The sequence below is a fragment of the Hyla sarda genome, chromosome 2 (genome assembly GCF_029499605.1).
Source record: "Hyla sarda isolate aHylSar1 chromosome 2, aHylSar1.hap1, whole genome shotgun sequence".
Taxonomy (NCBI): domain Eukaryota; kingdom Metazoa; phylum Chordata; class Amphibia; order Anura; family Hylidae; genus Hyla; species Hyla sarda.
In genome coordinates, this window is record NC_079190.1 from 322,258,711 (window position 1) to 322,281,366 (window position 22,656).

The 22,656-nt window shown below is 44.9% G+C and overlaps 1 protein-coding gene across 8 annotated transcripts in view; it reads left to right on the forward strand.

The window, feature by feature from the left end:
• Nucleotides 1-673: 673 nt before the first annotated feature.
• The window catches only part of ZC3H11A (zinc finger CCCH-type containing 11A), an 87,855-nt gene continuing 65,872 nt past the window's right edge, over nt 674-22,656 (forward strand). For 2 of the 8 annotated variants that reach the window (XM_056557837.1, XM_056557845.1), the window contains exons 1-2: nt 674-810; nt 21,616-22,636. The gene's annotated coding sequence lies outside the window, so the exon portion shown is untranslated. Of the gene's footprint in view, nt 811-871; nt 934-967; nt 1,133-21,615; nt 22,637-22,656 lie in introns of those variants that run through there. The other 6 variants (XM_056557839.1, XM_056557842.1, XM_056557843.1 and 3 more) reach the window with 6 other exon arrangements.

A 22,656-nucleotide genomic window follows, 5' to 3' on the forward strand; every position in this document is an offset into this window, starting at 1 on the left:
TCCCTGTGATAGCCAAACTGACACTACTGTGCGCATCGATGCGTGACGTTTAAATATGTCACGTGACAAGAGAGAGCCAATAGGATGTGATGGAGGCGGACCATCTCATTCTATGGCAAATCTCATTCCACGGCAATGCACCGGGACGGACACATCACATAGCAGATGCCCCCTATTGGGGAAAAAAGGCTCAAAAATACTTATTGAATGACTTAATAATGTACACAATCCAAAGTGTTATTACTTATAAGCTGCCGCTAGTGTCGGTCAGTGCAGCGTAAAAGACGCCAAGCCCGCTGAGACACAGAGCCCCTGCACCTGACCCTGCTGGCAGGGAGGGGGGAAATGTTGTGCCTTGGGGGGGGGGGGATGATTTGGCACAGGGGGAATAAAGTGGCAATGGGGGGATAGAGGGGGGGAAATGGCACAGGGGGTGGTAAAGAGGGGGTGATGAATTTGCAGAGGGCCAAGGGGAAATGATGTGGCACAGGGGTAATAAAGGGGGGATTATTTGTCACAGGAACAATATCCGAGAAAGTGTCCCTGTAAAATAAAACATCAGCTTTTATGCTTTCTAAACTTTTCTAAAAGTATCTGAAAAAGCAGCGCCATAGGAGCCCACTGTAGGTATGGCAACGCGGACCCGTCTGAAATGGAGTCGACACCTCCCCTTCCGTCCACTCACGTGACCTCTCAGCGGTCCCTGTGCGTCACGCATTGGACTGTACCATTATTATCTCTTTCCTCAAAAGTCGTGCTCAGGATTTCCGCTTAGCGAATCAGGTGGAGTCGGAAACGGACGGGAGAAAGGTAAACCACCGCGAGGGTGTCTCGGGCCGATAACTAGTCTTATTACTGTTGTTAGTATGGACCGGGACAACGTATAGAGCCGGCTGGAGACTGAACGCCACGGTGTAGGCCGTTATATTTTGTGTACGTTAGCTGGTGGTTCTGACGTATTTTTGATCGTTGCTCGACTCTTACATTTAGACGGCATGCTAATTGTTAACAATGTATTAACCTGCCGCGCGTGAGGGGGCAAGCTGTGTTACGGGTGCTCGTAGCCTTTGTAAACATTCTAAGAGTCGGTACACATGCGCAGACACGTCCTCCGGCTCCTGCAGTGTTATTGGTGGGATCATGTAATTCTATAAGCGGAGCCTAAGCTGTCCATACCGTGCTGAGTGTTATGTAAACCTAGTGCAGGGTGATGCATAGCCTATCACACAGTTCTATATAGAGAGCCTATGATAGACATGACATGGTTAAAGAACAAAAACGGGGCGCTCTCTTGTAGTATTTAGGGATGGAATAGAAATGACCCACCACACCTATGGTGTTGTACTAACCTGTTGGGGTTGTGTAACAGAATAGCACTACAGTAGGTTTAGGTAAATGCAGTTTGCAGCTCAATAACCCCTGTCCGTATGGAACCAGGAAAAAAATGGGGAATAGGCAGAGCGCTACTGCTTGCAATGAGAGGACTCAGAATGCAACAAGTGCACAGAATGGTTTACTGGAATAAAAGTTACTGGACAACGCGTTTCGGCGCTGGCACGCGCTTTCCTCAGGTCCACAAGGAATTGGGTATGGAGCCTCCGGAATGACCCCACCGCACAGGAAAACACCTAAAAGACGCTCCATACCCAATTCATTGTGGACCTGAGGAAGGCGCGTGCCAGCGCCGAAACGCGTTGTCCAGTAACTTTTATTCCAGTAAACCATTTTGTGGCATTCTGAACTTTCTCATTGCAAGCAGTAGTGCTCTGCCAATTCCCCATTTTTTTTTTTTTTTTTTATTACTGGTTATGATAGACAGGGCTTCTATCAGAAATTTCAGGGCCCCTTACACAGCTCAAGGACTGCCCCCCCCTCTTCCCCATACGTATAGGCAGTTACCCCCCCCCCTCTTCCCCATACGTATAGGCAGAGTTACCACCACCCCCCCTCTTCCCCATACGTATAGGCAGAGTTACCAACCCCCCTCTTCCCCATACGTATAGGCAGAGTTACCACCCCCCTCCTCTTCCCCATACGTATAGGCAGAGTTACCACCCCCCCTCTTCCCCATACGTATAGGCAGAGTTACCAACCCCCCCTCTTCCCCATACGTATAGGCAGTTACCCCCCCCTCTTCCCCATAAGTATAGGCAGAGTTACCCCCCCTCTTCCCCATACGTATAGGCAGAGTTACCACCCCCCCCTCTCCCCCAGACATATAGGCAGTTACTTCCCCCCTCTTCCCCATAGGTATAAGCAGAATTACCCCCCCCCCTTCCCCATAGGTATAGGCAGAATTACCCCCCCCCCCCTTCCCCATAGGTATAGGCAGAGTAGCCCCCTCCCTTCCCCCCCCATAGGTATAGGCAGAGGTACCCCCTTTTCCCTATAGGCAGAGTTACCCCCCCCCCCCCCCTCTCTTCCCCAGAGTAAAAAAAAAAATCATTTCATAAACAAATTATGCTCACCTGATATCCCACGCAGCGATCTCCTCAGCAGCAGGGGCCTGCGTCTTCTCCCCTCCACAGTACAGGTGTCTGTGCTGCGTGGGGGTGGAGGTCACGACTCCAGATGCGGCTCACACAGAGGGGACGCCTTCTCCTGTATGTGCGTGTATCGCGATGTCGGCTGGGGATCTGGGATGAGTGTCCGGATCCTCAGTAGCCGCGGCAGGCCCTTAAGACGGCTGGGCGGGCAGTGAGCGGGTTCGGTCACGGAGCCTGGGCACCGGGCCCCGTACTGGTGTACTGCCTGTACCCCCCTGATGGCAGCCCTGATGATAGACATGCACATTGTGGCCAGGCAATGGTCTAAGACAGTGTTTACCAACCAGTGTGCTTCCAGTTGTTGCAAAACTATAGCCCTGTGGTGAAATTGCAGGTCCTGATCAGCTGAGTGGATGGCGGGAGGGCCCTTACCTGCCTCCACGCCGGCTGATTGCTCTGATGTCTCAACCAGGCTCTGGGGACTAAAATTAAAATAAATAAAAAGTGTGTGTGTGTGTGTGTGTGTGGGGTTGACGTGTTAATAAAATAATTAACCCCTTCTCTAATAAGTTTTAATGTAATAAAAAAAAAAAAAGTGGTAACGCCACCTGCCTAAATGCCCGAACTATTAAAATATGTTAATTAAATTGCAAGGTTGATATATAATAAAAATTGATATATACATAAAAAAAATACCAAAATTGCGTATTTTTGTCACTACATATACCGTATATACTCGCGTATAAGCCGAGTTTTTCAGCATGATTTTTCGTGCAGAAAACGGCCCCCTCGGCTTATACTCGAGTGAACAAAAACCTAGCTGTGAGGGGATGGTCCATCTTCGGCCATGTATGCTGCATGGACCGTCCGGTGGCGAGGGTTAGTCTTTCCGGGCTGTCCATCTTCACCGGGAGGCCCTGGACGTCACGGATGTCTACTGCGCACGGACGTCCGGGACCGTCGTCGTTAACGCAACGTCACTAGTCCGTGGCCGGAGCGGAGAAAAGGGGGATGGTGACGAGGGTCTGGATGATGACAGAGGGGGGGAATGATGTATTTTCCACCCTAGACTTATAGTCGAGTCAATAACTTTTCCTAGGGTTTTGGGGTGAAATTAGGGGCCTCGGCTTATATTCGGAACGGCTAATACTCAAGTATATACGGTACCTAAAAAGCGATCAAAAAGTCCCATCAGGGGGCGTGGTCTGGCTGCCTAGCTGAATGCATGCGTGAGTGCTGAGCTCCTGCTTCTACGCTGCCTAAAGCGACTTTTACTGCGTCCAGCCAGCTGAATTTACCACTCTTGGGTGTCGGAACACTCCCTCAATATGCCTACCACAAGAACGAAGTCCTCACAGCATGCTAAGCTGTCAAAATTCTATTTTACTAAGCGTGTGGAGACTTCCCAAGATGGCCGCCGCAGGGGCCGCGGCGCGTCTCCTGACTGTTCATCATCCCCCGGATCGCCGCGCCACACCGAGACTCAGACTCTCCGCAGATCCACCTCAGTTCCATCCTTTCCGGAGGACATCACTGGAGAATCTCGCTCCCCCGGCCGCAATGAACAGTGCCCGCCGGCATCGCCCAACGTAGCAGACCTAGTAGTAAGTGGAGACAGGTCCTCTCTCGCTCCCCCGCAGCGCCCCTCCACAGCTCCCTCCTCCCATAGCCCGCTTAAGCAGGGACAATACCTGGAGAGCAAGCACAGCTCCTCTCGCTCTGAGACCACAGATGATCCGGACAGGCCGACTTTAATGACACTGCCGGTCTCAGATATCCCCCTGACTGATACGGCCATGAAAGACATGCTCCTACTCCAAAATCACTCCATGTTAACAGCCATGCAGGAGTTGATTAACCCTATCCGCTCAGAAATAGCAGGACTTGGTGGAAGGGTTGACCACTTAGAGGGGAAATTTAAAGACTTTGCTGACTCTCATAACTCTCTGATTGATGCTCAAAACTTATTGGAGGATGAGGTCACCTTTCTAAAGGCAAAGATGGCAGACCTCGAAGATAGGGGAAGAAGAAATAACATCAAGCTGAGAGGGGTGCCTGAGACTGTTTTGCCAAGAGATATCCCTACCTATGTTCAATCTTTAATTAAAACCACTTTGCCGGACTGCTCCGTGGGCGACCTGGAAGTGGACCGGGCTCACAGAGTCCCCCGCCCTAAACATCTGTCTGACTCAGTACCGCGAGATATACTGGCCAGAATACATTTCTTTAGGATTAAAGAAGCACTGATGTCCTTCTCAAGAAAAAATGGGGGATTACCAGCTCCCTATCATGGGATTCAACTGTACGCCGACCTCTCGGCTGTCACTTTGCAGCTGCGTAGAGATCTTGCTCCTATTACTTCTGCTCTGAGGCAAGCAAAGATCCCCTACAAGTGGGGTTTCCCAGTGCGCCTTATGGTACACTACAACAATGAACTCCATATTATACGCTCCATAGAAGAGGGGCAGCGTGTTCTCCAATTATGGAAGGTACCTATTCATTCCCAGCCCACTAAACAGCGACCCAAGCTGCAAGATGAATGGACTGTTGCCCGATGAGTGCTGGACTACTCCATAGAACGTCTTCACACAGCGTGGTGCTTGGAGGAGACTCGGCTATCTCCGCCTGCAGGAAGACCTAGGCTGCAATACGGACAGTTACCCCCCGGTTGCTGATAGACTTTGGTCTATAGTTCTTTGCTCAAGTATCCTTTAATGCATCGGTTGTGCATTATGTGTTTATGTTCTGTTTGTTTGTTTGTCGGTGTATGTCCTGACTGTTCCTTATCACTCATTGCTGTTCCACTAAAGAAACGGACGCCCTCGCTGGGAGGCGCTCTGTTCCGTTACGCTGATTTTGCCTACGTGAAATTGATAATGTTGTTTCTGTTATTGTACCATGGTGCTGCTATTTGCCAGCTTGAATGTCAATGGCCTTAATAGTCCTATGAGGCGTTCCCACCTCTGGAGGGAAGCTAAAACATTGAAGTGCGATGTTCTCTGTCTCCAAGAGACTCACTTGCTATGTCAAGATGCATTTAGATTATCCTGCAGGACATTTCCACATATATACCAGGCTCATCACGTCACCAAGACCCGAGGTGTGGCGATAGCCATTAAAAATACAGTGGCTTTCTCCTTAATTAGTACCCACCCAGACCCCTTGGGCCGTTACTGTATATTGATTGGTTCGTTTAATAATGTTACCTACACCGTAGTTTCCCTGTATGCCCCTAACTCTACGCAATTACCCTTTCTTAGAAGGTTGTTAAAGAAAATCCGATCGGTGCGTCAGGGACACTTGGTGATGTGCGGAGACTATAACTTAACAGTAGACCCAGCAATAGACACGACCTCTCCCCCTACGAGACACCCCATTGCATTGGCAGATACCCTGTGGAAGGAAGAGCTATATGATGTATGGCGGATACAACACGGGGATGAACGTGATTACACTTTTCACTCAGGGGTGCACAACGTATACTCACGATTAGACTTCTTCTTAGTGGACCGCACATTACTACCCCAGATACAGACCACGACCATTGACGTTATCAAATGGTCGGACCACGCTGCTATTACCCTGTCCCTAACGGAATGCGTGACCACAGCCCCTACATATCTTTGGAGGAGTAATCCTTTCTTACTATCCCACCCTACCCATTGTAGCTTTATTGAGACAGACCTTCTTGAGTTTTTTGGGTTTAACACACCATCTACCCCAGACCCGGGGACTCTCTGGAATGCCCATAAGGCATGCATACGGGGTTCATTTATTAAGCAAGGTGCGATTGCAAAGAAAAATAAAGACAAACGGCTTTCAGAGCTCCTGCACAACATCCGACAGTTGGAGGCCCAAAATAAGGACCATCCCTCTCCGTCACTGGCTACTAATATCAAAGATTTGAGGTTAGAGCTTCGAGGACTGATGCTGTCCTCATATGAAAAAGCTTACAGGAAAACTAGGGCTCTTTACTATTCGCAGAATAATAAAGCGGGTAGGCTATTGGCGGCCCGTCTTAAGTCCCAACATGTAAAAAGCAGAATCCCATATCTCTTCCACCCCTATACGAAACAAAAACTTTACACGCCGACGGACATCGCAAACGGCTTCAGTTCATATTATTCCCATTTATACAATTTGAATGACTCTATCCCTACCTCCCCGTCCTTAGCGACTGACATCACCTCATTCCTGTCCTCTTTAAAATTACCTACCCTAACGCCCTCCCATTTACAAGCACTGAATGCACCTATCACCTTGGAAGAGGTGGACACCACAATTAAAATGCTACCCCGAGATAAGGCCCCGGGCCCTGATGGCTTTGCCAACCACTACTATAAACACTTCAGAAAAATATTGACCCCCCATCTTAGAAATTTCTTCCAATCAGCTATGACCAGGGGATCTTTCCCCAAAGAAAATTCTCAAGCCCTTATAATAACCCTTCCCAAACCCGGTAAATCACCCGATGTTCCCCAAAACTTCAGGCCTATATCCTTACTAAACCAGGACATAAAAATTTTTGCTAAAATCCTAGCCACTCGAATTGCTAAAATCTTGCCCCTTCTTATACACATAGATCAGGCCGGTTTTGTTCCCCATAGACAGACGTACTTCAATACAAGAAGGATGTTGGGAGTTTTCCACCATGTAGCGACACACAAACTTGCCATGCTGGCACTGGCACTTGATGCGGAGAAGGCGTTCGACCGCCTTAGATGGTCGTTTGCCTTCTCCGTACTCCACCGCATGGCATTTGAGGGTCCTATTATTACGGCCATTAGGGCTCTCTACCATAACCCTACTGCCAGGACATTTGTAAATGGAGCTCTATCGGATGAATTTGTTCTCACAAACGGAACTAGACAGGGATGCCCCCTGTCTCCCTTAATATTTGTGCTTGCTATGGAGCCACTGGCACAAGCCATAAGAGAAGATCCACGCATTTCTGGAGTTAAAATAGGTAACACCACTCACACCATCTCATTATACGCGGACGACGTTTTCCTTTCCCTAACCAACCCTGAGATATCTCTAGCAGCTGTGATGGAGTTAATTTCCTCCTATGGTGCACTATCATACTACCACTTAAATGCCTCAAAAACTCAGGCCTTGCCGGTGAATATGCCATTGCCAGTGGTCAACACATTAAAAACACTCTATAACTTTGACTGGCGTGAAAAAGATATCCAATATCTCGGCACCAAATTAGCTAACTCCCAATCCTTAATGTACAAATTGAACTATGGGTCCCTTCTGTCGGATGTGCAGGAGTCCCTACAGACTTTTTCCAAGCACGAAATATCGTGGATTGGTAAAATAGCGACTTTTAAGATGTTTCTTCTCCCCAAATTTTTATATATATATCGTACCTTGCCTATCCCGGTCCCGGACATCTTCTTTGTCAAAGCTAACTCAATCCTTACAAAATTTCTTTGGGGATATAAGAAACCTAGGATAGCCCGCCATATATTGACCATGGACAGGGACTCAGGAGGTTTGGCTCTCCCAGATTTGAAATTGTATTATTTAGCCACTTTAGTTTCCATGCTCTATAATTGGTGGAATATGGACAGTAACATTCCATGGATCAACTTGGAACAAACGTTAGCTGCCCCCTTTTCCCTACGAGACTTATTACTCATCCCCTTTTGGACTATCCCCACACCGGATGGGCTGGGCCCAGTAGTTCTAGCCTCTCTTACAGCCTGGTCAACTTTTCATAAAATCACTGGCTCGGAATCTACACCCCACACTTCCCAACTACCATTTACTTTGATACAGACATTACTTCCCCACACTAACCTGAGTGGCTGGACTGCGAAAGGGGTGGGTTTTGTGAAAGATATTATGCCACAGGGGGTCCTATTACCCTTTCAAGATATCAGTAATCAATACTCGCTACTCTCAACCGAATTCTATAAATACCTGCAGATACGCCACTTATTACAGGGGCTTGTGCCATCGGGATCTCACCAAAATAAGTTAGCCCTTCTACAGATCTCGGGCTCCCAAAAAGGCTTAAAAATCTTTTATAATCAGTTAACACATTCTGTACAATTCACCAAATCTCATCTCCTTAGAAGTTGGGAACGGGACCTAAACAGAATCTTCACACCGGAGGACTGGCGAGGTTCTTTCAAAATGATAAGAATACACCTAAAATGCTCATCTCATATAGAATCAGTTATGAAAACCATATTGCGATGGTATTATACACCGGACAAACTGGCACTTATGTATCCTTCTGTCTCACATAAATGCTGGAGGGGCTGCGACTGTAAAGGCACGCTACTCCACACCTTATGGTCCTGTCCTATGATTCAAACGTATTGGACAACTTGTAGGTCCTTGCTGACGGAGACCCTCTCTTACCCGATTCCATGGTCACCACAACTAGTACTTCTTCTGATAGGAGTTAATGATTTACCAACAAAATTTAGAGCACTGATCTGCATGATATGTGTCATTGCCAAAACGGTGTTACTCCGGAAATGGAAATCTGCCGAAATACCCGCCTCTGACGAATTGCCAGCAGCAATTAACCTTACCTGTGCCTACGAGAAAACGCTATCATTAGGTAACGACACTCACCAAGCTTTCCTATCTAGGTGGAGCTGCTGGCTCCGCTCTACACACTATGTGGGTGTTTAACCCTTTTGCTCTATACAATGCTCCTGCACCACCCCCCCCCTCCCCCACACACTCACGGAAGTTTTAATCATGCCATTCAACTGCCATGACTATACCATAGTTATCGTCCCATTTTAAAACAGCAATGTGATGTTAAAAAAAAAAAAAAAACTAAGATTGTTATTCTGTCATAGTCAAATATGCTTCTTCTATGTATTGCCAACTTGTATGTACACCGAGTTTATTTCTTTGTTTTGACTGGTTATGTAAACTTTGCGGCTTACGCTGGGTACACCCGGCTAACTTTGTAAAACTTGAAACTTAATAAAAACTATTCAAACAAAAAGTCCCATCAAACAAAAATGGTGCCAATAAAAACTTCAGACCATAGTGCAAAAATTAGCCTTCATATACCCCTGTATTTGTAAAAATAAGTTATTGGGGTCAGAAACTGACAATTATAAGCAAACTAATTTTGGTTCATGTAGTTTAACCCAAGGACCAACAAGCCCATCTTCTCCAGGCCAATTTTATTTTTTGCGTTTTTGTTTTTTCCTCCTCGCCTTCTAAAATCCATAACTCTTTTATATTTCCATCTACAGACCCATATAAGGGCTTGTTTTTTGTGTGAGCAATTGTACTTTGTAATGAAACCTCTCGTTTTACCGTAAAATGTATGGCGAACCCCCAAATTTTTTTTTTTTAAGGGAGGAAATGTAAATGAAAACCACAATTTTGCACTTTTTGGAGGATTTCGTTTTCACACTGTACAATTTACGGTAAAAATGAAGTGTTCTTTATTCAGGGGGTCAATATGATTCAAATGATACCCATGGCTAGATACTTTTAGATTTTTGTACCGCTTAAAAAAAAAATCTAAAACTTTTTGTACAAAATCAGTAATCTAAAATTGCCCTAATTTGACCACCTATAAATTTTTCATTTTTCCGTATATAGGGCGGTATGAGGGCTCATTTTTTGCGCCGTCATCTGTACTTTTTATCGATACCACACTTGCATATATAAAACTTTTATATTGCATTTTTGGACTTTTAAATTTTTGAACTTTTACGCCGTTCACCATACGGGATCATTAACATTATATTTTGATAGTTCGGACATTTACGCACACGGCGATACAAAATATGTTTATAAAAAAAAATTACGCTTTTTGGGGGTAAAGTGGGAAAAACGGAAAATTTTTCATTGGGGGGGAGGGGATTTTTCACTTTTTATTTTTATTTTTTCAATTTTTCAATTTTTTTTTTTTTTACATTTATGTCCCCATAGGGAACCATGTAAAGGAATCATTTGATTGCTAATACTGTTCAGTGCTATGCATAGGACATTAGTGATCAGTATTATCGGCTAAATCCTGCTCTGGTCGGCTCGATCTCAGACCAGAGCGGGAGACGGACGGAGGCAGGTGAGGGGACCTCCGTCCGCCATTACAGATGATCGGATCGCAGCGCTGCGGGCGATCCAATTATCTATTTAATCATGCACCTTGCCGAAGATGCCGTGATCTGTACAGATCACGGCATCTGAGGGGTCAATGGCGGACATCTGCACGATCGCGGATGTTGGCCATTACCGGCGGGTCCCCGTCTGCTGTGTGGTGCTCGCGTTGATACACAGGACGTAAATGTACGTCCTGGTGCGCGAAGTACCACCAAACCAGGACGTACATTTATGTCCATGGTCATTAAGGGGTTAAATGTTTTAGAGTAATAAAATAAAACCTATATCAATTAGGTATCCTTGTATTTGTATGGACATACAGAATAAAGATAAGGTGTCATTTTTACCAAAAAGTGTACTGCGTAGAAGCCCGTAAAAGTTACAAAATGGAGGGTTTTTTTTCACCCCACAAATACAAATATATTTTTTTGTTTTGCCACAGATTTTGTTGTAAAATACATGATGTCATTACAAAGTACAATTAGTGACACAAAAGACAAGCCCTTATATGGGTCTGTAGGTGCAAATTTGAAAGCGTTATGGTTTTTAGGAGGAGGAGGAAAAAATGAAAATTGGCCTGGTCCTTAACTTGTTAACGCATCATAGCTGGTCGGGCCCGGTCTCTAACAACGGCCGGGACCCGTGGCTAATAGCACGCGGCACTGATCGCGGTGCCACGCGCTTTTAACCCTTTAGACGCAGCGTTCAAAGTTGATCACCGCTTCTAAAGTGAAACTGAACTACCCCCCCCCGGCTAGCTCAAGGGGCTGTATGGGACCGCCACGGTGAAATTGCGGTGTCCCGAACAGCTGTAGGACACAAGGAGGGTCCCCTTACCTGCCTCCTGGTGTCCGATCACCAAATTACTGCTCAGTGCCTGAGATCCAGGCATGAGCAGTCAAGCGGCAGAATCATTGATCAATGGTTTCCTATGAGAAATCACTTTTCCCATTAAAAAAAAAAAAAAAAAGAGTAAATAAAAAGAAACATGTGGTATCGCCTCGTCAATGGCGTACGCGCAAAACAAAATTCCAAAGTCCAAAATAGTGTATTTTTGGTCACTTGCTATATCATGAAAAAAATGATCGCCCCGTACGTGAAAAATAAAAAAGTTATAGGGGTCAGAAGATGACAATTTTAAACGTATACATTTTCCTGCATGTAGTTTTTTTTTTTTCAGACGTACAACAAAATCAAACCTACATAAGTAGGGTATCATTTTAATTGTATGGACCTACAGAATAAAGATAAGGTGTAGTTTTTACCAAAAAATTTACTGTGTAGAAACGGAAACCCCCAAAAGTTACAAAATGGTTGTTTTTCTTCAATTTTGTCACACAGATTTTTTTTGTTCCGTTTTTGTCGTAGATTTTTGGGTAAAAATTACAAAGTAGTATTGGTGGTGCAAAAAATAAGCCATCATATGGATTTTTAGGTGCAAAATTGAGTTATGTTTTTTTTTTAAAGGTAAGGAGGAAAAAATGGAATAACCCCTGGTCCTTAACCACTTAACGACGCAGGACGTAAATGTACGTCCTGGTGAGCTGGTACTTAACGCACCAGGACGTACATTTATGTCCTATACATAACCGCGAGCATCGGAGCGATGCTTGGGTCATGCGTGGCAGGTCCCGGATGCTGATAGCGGATGTCCGCCAGTAATGAGGGGATAACCCCATTAACCCCTCATTAACCCCTGCAGCATTGCGGTCACTAAAATGGATGATCGGATCGCCCGCAGCACTGCCGCGGCGATCCCATCATCCAGAACGGCAGACGGAGGTCCCCTAACCTACCTCCGCTGCCTTCCACGGGTCTTCTGCTCTGGTTTGCGATCGAGCAGAAGATGACCGATAATACTGATCAGTGCTATGTCCTATTCATAGCACTGAAGAGTATTAGTTGCTATAAATAGTCCTCGATGGGGACTATAAAAGTGTAAAAATTAAAGTAAAAAAAGTGAAAAACCCCCTCCCCCAATAAAAATGTAAATTGTCCCATTTTCCCTATTTCACCCCCAAAAAGTGTAAAAAATAAAAATTATAATATTTTATATACATATTTGGTATCGCCACATGCGTAAACATCCAAACTATTAAAATAAAATGTTAATGATACCGTACGGTGAACGTAAAAAAAAAAAAAAAAAAATCAGAAATAGCAGCTTTTTTTTTATAACATTTTATTCCACAAAAAAATTTATAAAAAATGTACCGTATATACTCGAGTATAAGCCGACCCGAGTATAAGCCGAGACCCCTAATTTCAACCCAAAATCCCAGGAAAAGTTATTGACTCGAGTATAAGCCTAGGGTGGGAAATACATCATCCCCCCCCCTGTCATCATCCAGACCCGTCATTAACATCCTCATCATCATCATCATCACCGCCTGTCATCATCCAGACCCTCATCATCATCCCCTTGTCATCATCCCACACATCCCCACCCCCCTTCATCATCCCCTTGTCATCATCCCCACCCCCCTTCATCATCCCCTTGTCATCATCCCCACCCCCCTTCATCATCCCACACCCCCCCTTCATCATCCTCTTCTCATCATCCGCCCTCAGTGATCTTCAACCTGCGGACCTCCAGAGGTTTCAAAACTACAACTCCCAGCAAGCCCGGGCAGCCATCGGCTGTCCGGGCTTGCTGGGAGTTGTAGTTTTGAAACCTCCGGAGGTCCGCAGGTTGAAGACCACTGCGGCCTTCGACATCATCCAGCCCCCTCTCACCCCCCTTTAGTTCTGTACAGTACTCACCTCCGCTCGGCGCTGGTCCGGTCCTGCAGGGCTGTCCGGAGAGGAGGTGGTCCGGTGGGATAGTGGTTCCGGGCTGCTATCTTCTCCACGCTTCCGGCCCGGAATAGAGGCGTTGCCTTGACAATGACGCAGAAGTACGTTGGCAATGAACGTACCTCTGCGTCGTTGTCAAGGCAACGTGACTATTCTGGGGCCGGGCCCGAAGCGCTTAGAAGAGGCCTCCCCGGTGAAGATAGCAGCCCGGAACCACTATCCCACCGGACCACCTCCTCTTCGGACAGTCCTGCAGCACCGGACCAGCACCGAGCGGAGGTGAGTACTGTACAGAACTAAAGGGGGTGAGAGGGGGCTGGATGATGTCAAAGGCCGCAGTGGTCTTCAACCTGCGGACCTCCGGAGGTTTCAAAACTACAACTCCCAGCAAGCCCGGACAGCCGATGGCTGCCCGGGCTTGCTGGGAGTTGTAGTTTCGAAACCTCTGGAGGTCCGCAGGTTGAAGACCACTGCGGGTGGAGTGTTCACTCGAGTATAAGCCGAGAGGGGGTGTTTTCAGCACGAAAAATCGTGCTGAAAAACTCGGCTTATACTCGAGTATATACGGTATTAAAAGTTTTATACAAGCAAATATGGTATCAATATAAACTACAGATCATGGCACAAAAGAATGAGCCCTCATACCGCCGCTTATACAAAAGATTGAAAAAGTTATAGATCTTCAAAATAGGGGGATTTTAAATGTACTAATTTGGTGTGTTATCATGGGTATCATTTTAATTGTATTGACCCAAAGAATAAAGAACGCGTCATGTTTACCGTAAATTGTACGGCGTGAAAACGAAACCTTAAAAAATTTGCTAAATTGCGGTTTTCTTTTTAATTTCCCTACACAAATAGTATTTTTTTGGTTGCGCCATACATTTTATGGTAAAGTGAGTGATGGCATTACAACGGTCAACTGGTAGTGCAAAAAACAAGCCCTTCTTCTAGTCTGTGGATGAAAATTTAAAAGTTAAGGCGAGGAGGAAAAAACGAAAATGTAAAAATAAAATTGTCTGAGTCCTTAAGGCCCAAATGGGCTGAGTCCTTAAGGGGTTAAATGGCTACTGTCACTAACATTTATTTTTTTTGTTCAATACAACAGAGCGCTATAAAATAAGTATTTGTAAATACATTCAATTATTTTTTTCATTAATTTAACTTACAAATTGCCTGTATAAAAGTGGCCACTAGGGGTCCTCACAAAAGAGGCCCACGCCTATCTCTGCCCGTCGCTATATGAAAACAGACCATGGCAACACTCCTGGCGCATCGGAATACAGGAAGCGAGGGCAGGCTTTATAAGGCTCTGTGCACGCTCCCTGCCTGTCACTTCGCACAAGGAGAAAGAGGGAGGCATGTATTCGTGCTGCAGCTGCTCGTCCGTCACACGTATTGCCTGGGGCTATAGCGCTATCCCAGTCAGAGTACACAACTGGCGGGGATTTGTAATCCCATTATGCAATATGTAGGAGGAGCAGAGGATTATATATGTGGAAATTTAAAACACAATCTACTGTTCTAATCTCAAGAAAATCCACTTGTCCTGGTAGATAAAATAATTTCAACCAAAATAGTCTGTAAATATGGTCTTTATTGGTTTCTGCACTTTGGTTTTTTCCTCCTCGTCCTATAATAGCCATAACTCTTATTTTTCCATCTACAGACCCATATGAGGACCCATTTTTGCAGGGCCAAGTATACTTTGTAATGACACCTTATATTTTTCCATAATTTATGCTCGAACACACACAAAAAAAAATTTATTTGAGAGGTGAAATTGGAAAAAATGCTAACTTGGGGGATTTATTTTTTCGCCATTCACCTTGTGGTCAAACTTACATATTATTTTGATACATTAGGTTGGCCTGATTACACCAATACCACATTTGTTAACCTTGCATGGAAGAAAAGAAGATCACGGCACTCGATCAGGATGCTATTAAAAATCTTTATTCCCGCTTGAGGTACATGAGAACGTCAGGAGGGGGCGAAGAGACGGGTCCCTGATGGAGTGCCGTGATCTTCTTTTCTTTTTCTTCCATGCTAGGTATGCAACTTCGAGTTAAGTTTATTATCGCTGAGCACCGGAAGGATCAAAAAGTCAACTAGTATTGGCTAGTCGAAATCTAGTAATAGGATTGCGTCGTTGAGGAAGTAAGGCAGTGCTGACTCTACACTCTCTTTTGGACTTTCTGCACTCTCTTTTGGACTTTCTGTCAAGTTTCTGTCATGTTTTAATAATTTTTTTTTAATACTTTTTAATTAAAGCGCAACTGTCATGAAATCTGGGTGCAATAACCTGCACACAGCCTTTGTATTGTGTGCAGGTGGTGGGTATAGCAATGTTTTTACCTAATATTTACTAACTAGGTTAGCTGAAGGGCGCATGCGCTGGGACCTGTGTATTAATCACACAGCGGTCCCAGCGCTGATATACAGGAGGGTGGTAGCTCACGCTAGGGATCGACAGATTATCGGTATGGCCGATGTTATCGGCCGATAATCACGATTTTGGGCATTATCGGTATCGGCAATTATCTTGCCGATAAGCCGATAATGCCCCACCACTCCCCCAACCCGCCGCACCGCGTTGCACCCCCCACCGTGATGCTGGGCAGTATACCGGTATGGATTTTTGCCCATACCGCTATACCGGTCGGGCCCCTCCCCCACCCTCCGAGTCAATAAAAAAATTTAACTTACCCGTAATGGGGGTGGTCCGGGCCATCCATCGTTCCTGTAGTGTCCTGGGGCGTTCCGGTGGAAGGGTGGTCCGGTTTGGGCTGTCCTTCTTCTCCGGCAGTCATCTTCTCCACTCCGGGCAGGCTCCGGCTTAGTACACTGCATAGACGCCGCTACGCCGTGACGTCAGGTGCGTCGCTGTGCACGGGCGTCACTGCGCAGCGGCGTCTATGCAGCGTACTAGGCCGGAGCCTGCCCGGAGTGGAGAAGATTACCGCCGGAGAAGGACAGCACGGACCGGACCACCCTTCACCCGGAACGCCCCCGGACACTACATGAACGATGGATGGATGGCCCGGACCACCCTGACAGGTAGGGGAGAGAAGCGGATGGCGGCGGCGGCCTATGGCCCTGCAAAAGCCAATGCAGATCATTGATTTAAAGCGCCCACTTTAAATCAATGATCTGCAGCGGTGTCGCAGGGGGTTAAATAGCCGATAATTTATACCGGAATATCGGTATAAGTTATCGGCTATCGGCCCTAAACTGCACGGATTATCGGTATCGGCCCTAAAAAAACGATATCGGTCGATCCCTAGCTCACGCCACGCCTATCCGTCCGTCAGTGGCTTTGATCAAAAGCATTTTTTGGGGTCATGAAAGCCTGCAAATAATAGGTAAAAACATTGCTATACCCACCACCTGCACACAGTACAAAGGCTGTGTGCAGGTTATTGCACTCAGATTTCATGACGCTTGCGCTTTAAAAAAAAAAAAAAAAAATCCCTGACCCCTATATTTTTATTTTTCCGTATACTGGGCTGTATGAGGGCAAATTTTTGGGGCTGTAATATGCTGTTTGTATTGGTACCTTTTTGGTATTGATGGGACTTTTTGAACAATTTTTTCTGGAATATGATGTTATAAACATAAAAAACACAATTCTGTGATTTGGTATTTGTTTTTTTACATTAACGCCATTTACTGTATGGGATATAAAATGTTATTTTTTAATAATTTGGTCAATTATGCATGCGCCAATACGAAATATGTTTATTTTTATTATGTTTACATATTTTTATATGGAAAAGGGGGTGATATGAACTTTTAATATGGAAGGGGTTAATGGATGTTTTTAAACATTTATTAAACTTTTTTCTTTAAATACACTTTTTTCGGAGGAATCATTTAGATTCCTCATACAGATCAATGCAGTTCTATTGAACTCCATTGATCTGTGTTCATTTGGTTGAGCCTGCTCAAGGCAGGCTCAATCAAATGTGGATCCATGGGGGCAGCCATGAATGCAGAGGCAAGCCCAATGGCTACATCCACAGGGGATCGCCCCCTGCGATTGCACTGCGGGGGGGGGGGTTGTTGAGGGGGTTGGGCGATCCATCCCGCTAGACCACCGGGGATGGTTAAAAGATCCCTTTAGACACCGCTGTCAACTTGACAGCGGTGATCTAAAGGGTTAATAGATGGCCGCGGCGATTGCCGCATGCAGGGCTGTTAGACTGAAATCAGCCGGGGGCCCCCGAGTATAGAGCAGGCTCGAGTCAGGAGCCTGCTCCATACACCCTGAACACCAGTGTGAGGTGCAGAGTCAGTACGGGCCTGCCCAGTGCCCGGAACTACATGTCCCGTGTGTCGGGCGATAGGATTTCCACATACCTGATCAGCACAATCGCGGTTGAGGAGGGGGGGGTTGATCCACTATGGAGGTAGCTGGAATGCTTACCTACATTCATGTCTGCCCCCATAGATCTGCATTTGATTGAGCCTGCCTTGAGAAGGCTCAACCAAATGAACACAGATCAATGAAGTTCAATAGAACTTCATTGATCTGTATAAGGAAAAATGGTTCCTCCTAATAAAGTGTATTTTAACCCCTTAAGGACAATGGACGTACTCCTACGCCCCCGTTTCCGAGTCCTTAAGAACCGAGGACGTATGAGTACGTCCTGTCCATTCCCGGCCCCCCGCCGCTCGCCGGAGGTGAGCCGGTGCCCGATACCTGCTGATATTGATCAGCAGGCATCGCGACATATCGCCCAGGGGGGTCATGATGACCCCCCCCCCCCCCCCATGTCGACGATGGCCGCAGATCGCTGAACAATTCAGCCAAGCGATCTGCGGTGGATTCTGGGTCAATCGGGTCTCCAGTGACCCGCTGACCCGGAATTACTGGCTGATCGGGGCCGTCTCTGAAGGCCCCTGAACAGCCATAGCCAGCAGGGGTGAGGTGGCACTGGTGCCACCTCACGAACGCCCTGATTCGTCGGCCGGTTTACCGGCCAACCAATCAGGGCACCTGCTGCGGGTTTCACTCCCGCAACCCGCTCCGCCCCTCTTCCGGAGGACGTGATCGGGTGCGGGAAGAGGACCCCGGCAGCTGGGGCCCCAGGAGCGGCTGCGGCGAGGGACTGTCCTGCAGTGGCGGCGTGGATCAGCAGTTGGACGTGAGTGACAGCCTCCTGCTGTTGCTTAGCAACAGCTCCCAGCATGCAAAAAGGGCATGCTGGGAGCTGTAGTTATGCAACAGCAGGAGGCAGACCACCACAACTCCCAGCATTCCCTTTTGGGCATGCTGGGACTTATAGTTTTGCAACAGCTGAAGGCGCATTTTTTTTCTATGGAAAAGTGTACCTTCAGCTGTTGTATAACTACCACTCCCAGCTTGCACAAACAGCTAAAGTGCATGTTGGGAGTTGTAGTGGTGCATCTGCTGGTTGCATAACTACAACTCCCAGCATGCCCGTTGGCTGTCGGTGACAGCTGAGTTGTAGTTTTGCAACAGCTGAAGGCACACTGGTTGTGAAACACTGAGTTAAGTAGCAAACCAGTGTCTCCAGCTGTTGCATAACTACAATCCCCAGCCAAAGTAGTATGCCTCCACTGATAGACCGTACATGCTGGGAGTTGTAGTTTTGCAACAGCTGGATGTTTCTCCCCCCCCCCCCCCCCCCAATGTGAATGTCCAGGGTACACTCACATGGGCGGAGGTTTACAGTAAGTATTTTCTGCCTCAGGTCAAACTGCCAGCGAGAAACTACTGTGAACCCCCGCCCGTGCGACTGTACCCTAAAAACACTGCACTACCACAAAATAAAATAAAAAGTATAAAACACTACATATACACATACCCCTACACAGCCCCCCTCCCCAAGAAAAATTAAAAACGTCTGGTATGCCACTGTTTCCAAAACGGAGCCTCCAGCTGTTGCAAAATAACTACTCCCAGTATTGCCAGATAGCCACTGACTGTCCAAGCATGCTGGGAGTTTTACAACAGCTGGAGGCACCCTGTTTGGGAATCACTGGCGTAGAATACCCCCATGTCCACCCCTATGCAACTCCCTAATTTAGGCCTCAAATGCGCATGGCGCTCTCACTTTGGAGCCCTGTCGTATTTCAAGGCAACAGTTTAGGGTCACATATGGGGTATCGCCGTACTCGGGAGAAATTGTGTTACAAATTTTGGGGGGTATTTTATGCTATTACCCTTTTTAAAAATTAAAAATTTTGGGGAAACCAAGCATTTTAGGTAAAAAAAAAAAATTATTATTTTTTTTACATATGCAAAAGTCGTGAATCAACTGTGGGGTATTAAGGTTCACTTTACCCCTTGTTATGTTCCCCGAGGGGTCTCGTTTCTAAAAATGGTATGCCATGTGTTTTTTTTTTTTTTTTTTTTTTTGCTGTCCTGGCACCATAGGGGCTTCCTAAAGGTGACATGCCCCCCAAAAACCATTTGTCGCTTCTGAGCCCTCTACTGCGCCCGCCGAACAATTTACATAGACATATGAGGTATGTCCTTACTCTAGAGAAATTGGGCTACAAATACAAGTAAAAATTTTCTCCTTTTTACCCCTTGTAAAAATTCAAAAATTGGGTCTACAAGAACATGAGTGTAAAAAATGAAGATTGTGAATTTTCTCCTTCACTTTGCTGCTATTCCTGTGAAACACCTAAAGGGTTAACACTTACTGAATGTCATTTTGAATACTTTGGGGGGTGCAGTTTTTATAATGGGGTTATTTATGGGGTATTTCTAAGATGAAGACCCTTCAAATCCACTTCAAACCTGAACTGGTCCCTGAAAAATTGTGAGTTTGAAAATTTTGTGAAAAATTGGAAAATTGCTGCTGAACTTTGAAGCCCTCTGGTTTCTTCCAAAAGTAAAAACTCCTAAATTTTATGATGCCAACATAAAGTAATAAAGTAGACATATTGTATATGTGAACCAAAAAAAACATTATTTTGAATATCCATTTTCCTTACAAGCAGAGAGCTTCAAAGTTAGAAAAATGCTAAATTTACATTTTTTTTCATCAAATTTGGGGATTTTTCACCAAGAAAGGATGCAAGTTACCACAAAAATTTACCACTATGTTAAAGTAGAATATGTCACGAAAAAACAATCTCGAAATCAGAATGATAACTAAAAGCATTCCAGAGTTATTAATGTTTAAAGTGACAGTGGTCAGAATTGAAATAAATGCTCTGGTCCTTAAAGTGTAAAATGGCCTGGTCCTTAAGGGGTTAAAAAAATCACCCCCTTTTCCATATAAAAAAATATGTAAAGATACTAAAAATAAACCTGTTTGGTATTGGCGCATGCGTAATTGTCCGAATTACTAAAAAGTAACATTTTAAATCCAGTATGGTCAATGGCGTTAACGTAAAAAAAAGAAAACAAATCACAGAATTTAGTTTTTTTTATGTTTAGAACATCATATCCCAGAAAAAAATTAAGTTAGAAGTGTTAAAAAAATCAGATCAACACCAAAATGGTACCGATTCATACAGCAGATCATGCCCCAGAAATGAAGCCCTTATACAATTCGATATACGGAAAAATTATTATTTTATAGGGGTCAGGAATTTTTATTTTTTTATTTTTTTTTTAAGAAGGAAAAAAATATTTGGTATTGGTGTAATCAGGCCGATCTAAACTATTAAAATAATGTGTAAGTTTGACCACAAGGTGAATGGCGAAAAAAAACCTACAAATTTACATACTATTTTGATTACAATTATTTTGTCTACCAGGAGCTGAGCGCGGGTCATAGCTGGGTGGTCCTGGCCACTATCTGCCACCAGGACCCATCTCTAATACCAGACATCACCGATCACTGTGATGCCCGGCTTTAACCCCTTAGACACCATTTGATTGTAGCGTCTAAAATGCAAGTAAAAATGTCCCGGCAGCTCAGCTAAATTCAGGACCTGGGAAAGTGTCTATTTCCCTCCCTCACAAGTGTCTAGAAAAGTATATGTGGTAGAGCTTTTCCCACCACAGCAGAGCTGCGCAAATAAGATGCACGCTAGTCAAACCCACAACCCCCAAAAAATGTGGGAAAATAGCTCTACCGTAGACATTCTTTGATAAATCTGGGCCATAAAACTTATGTTCTTATGTAAGAAATAAAATAAAAAGCAAAAATGAAAATTTCCTTTGTCCTAAAGGCCAAAATGGGCTGTGTTCATAAGGGCGTTTTGTATTGGACTATGTAGGTAACAAAGTTTTGTTTTTGTTTTCCAGTTCTCCAACAATCGTGGGAAATCTCTCAGTGTGAGTATGGAACTAACATTTATCTACACAGTGGCAATGCTTAACCAAGATAGGATTACGTCTTACTCAGGTTGGGATCACTTTCCAAAACACAATTTGTTTTGTATAAAAGTACCCAGTGCACCACCTTAGGGTGCATTCACATTGAGGAACGCACGATCAATCTCCGCTTGAGGAATCAGCAGAAATTGCGTAGTGTGAATGTACCTTAAATGCCTCCTGGAGCAAGTGTAAAAAAAAAAAAGTGTCACTCATTGCTAGGCTAGGTTCATATCTGCGTTTGAGATTCGTTCAGTTAGGATCAGTTTATGTGGTTGAAGGAATACTAAACTAATGTGAACAGACCTCCCTTGAGATCATCTGTGTCATTATAGACTTCAATGTGAAGTTTTGAACTTTTGAAAATTTAACACTTGAGTTTAGTTTTTTTGGACAAAAAAAATTGTGCATAGGAAAATAGACTACAGTAAAATACAACAGACTATTACAGTGTTTGGTTAAACAATATACATAAAATCTGTTAAATGCCTTAGATGTGTTTATGATAAGCCGATATAATAACTCTGTGCTTGTTATCTACTTCTTGATTTTTAAGAAAGGGAAGGAGTTTTTTTCATACTAGGTGAAGAAATTGGAAGAGCGTGGAATTGGAATTTTTAAAAGGCTTTTGTTTTCCCCAAGAAGACGTTTTCAGTGCAGAAAACTGGGCTTACTCTTTTTTTGGTGATTTGATTTTTTTTTTTCCCCTCTCCTTCAAATAGAGTGGGGGTATTTTTTAAATTTTTTAAATTTTTTTTTTTTAATAACTAATTTTCTTTTTGGACTGTTCTGTGATTATACAAAACTGGTTATACAAGTCAAGTCCAAATCCCTTCCTCACCCTACTGCCACTCCCACTCCCACAAATTAATTGTTGGATTGATGGTTGATTCGACTTACAGGAGAAAAGTCTTGCTGCTGGTTCTGAGCTGCCACCTACGGATGTGCCTTGGTGAGTTCAATAGCTAAAAT